The following is a 905-nucleotide window of genomic DNA, read 5'->3' on the forward strand; positions in this document are numbered from 1 at the left end:
GGGCTCGCGGGCCTCGGCGTCCCGGACCGCTCACCGTACCTCACCGGTCCGGTTACCTGACCCTCGGGTTTCCGCCGCGGCTGAACTCCGCGGCTCCACCGTTGCCCAAGTCTCCATCTCACCTTGAGGATAGGCAAATGGATACATCGCTCATTCTCAGGATCTTCCACCCCATGGCAGGATCAGTCACAGCCCTCCGACGGGCGCGCCCTGAAGTCTCCAGACCCAGAGTTCCGCCTCAAACACAGGGGACCCTCTCGTGGCAACTTTTCCCGTCGTCTGTGGTCAAGCCGAAGGTTCCTGCTGCTCCCCACTACTCCCCGGCCCTCATTCTCCCTCTGCTACTGCGCTCTGTACGCACGGTCTCCGCGCCCTCACCCAGCGGGCACGCCTGGCAAGCGTGGCTGCCACGCACACTAGCAGAGTATTAGCGGAGCTCCGGGAGGTGGCAATGGGATGCGGGGTTCTTGCTCTTAACATCCTCTTTCCCAGTCATGCATGCCCTGCACACTGCACAAGGTGAGGTCAAGGCAGCCAAGACCTTGGGCACGAAGGACCCCGCGATGGTTCTTGAGGGTTCACCCAGGGAACGCGGGGCCTCGGCCTGAGCGCAGGAAGGGATGCCGCGCACCGAGCGGGACGCGGGAGTCGTTTCCCGACCCCTACACACATATACATACACACCCACACACACACACATACACACGCCTGCGTCTCCGCGCTCACCTGTCAATGCAGCGGGCCTTCGGGGCCTGCGCTCTCGACGCGTGGCGCGGTGTGCGGCCGCGGCCAGAGCCGCCCGGGCTCCGCGTGGGGTCAGCGGGACAGAGAGTACCGCTCTTGCGGCACACTGGGTCGCCCGGTCCGCGGAGGGCGCACCGAGGGAGGGGCATCGCGCCGTCTCC

The 905-nt window shown here is 65.6% G+C and overlaps 1 protein-coding gene across 2 annotated transcripts in view; it reads right to left on the bottom strand.

Moving 5' to 3' along the window:
- GREM1 (gremlin 1, DAN family BMP antagonist) overlaps window positions 1-877 on the bottom strand; it is a 15,776-nt gene extending 14,899 nt beyond the window's left edge. For both annotated transcript variants that reach the window (XM_010844178.1, XM_010844177.1), the window contains exon 1: window positions 727-877. The gene's annotated coding sequence lies outside the window, so the exon portion shown is untranslated. The remainder of the gene's footprint in view (window positions 1-726) is intronic.
- Window positions 878-905: the final 28 nt, after the last annotated feature.

The sequence above is a fragment of the Bison bison genome, unplaced genomic scaffold, assembly GCF_000754665.1.
Source record: "Bison bison bison isolate TAMUID 2011002044 unplaced genomic scaffold, Bison_UMD1.0 scf7180017864197, whole genome shotgun sequence".
Lineage (NCBI taxonomy): Eukaryota > Metazoa > Chordata > Mammalia > Artiodactyla > Bovidae > Bison > Bison bison.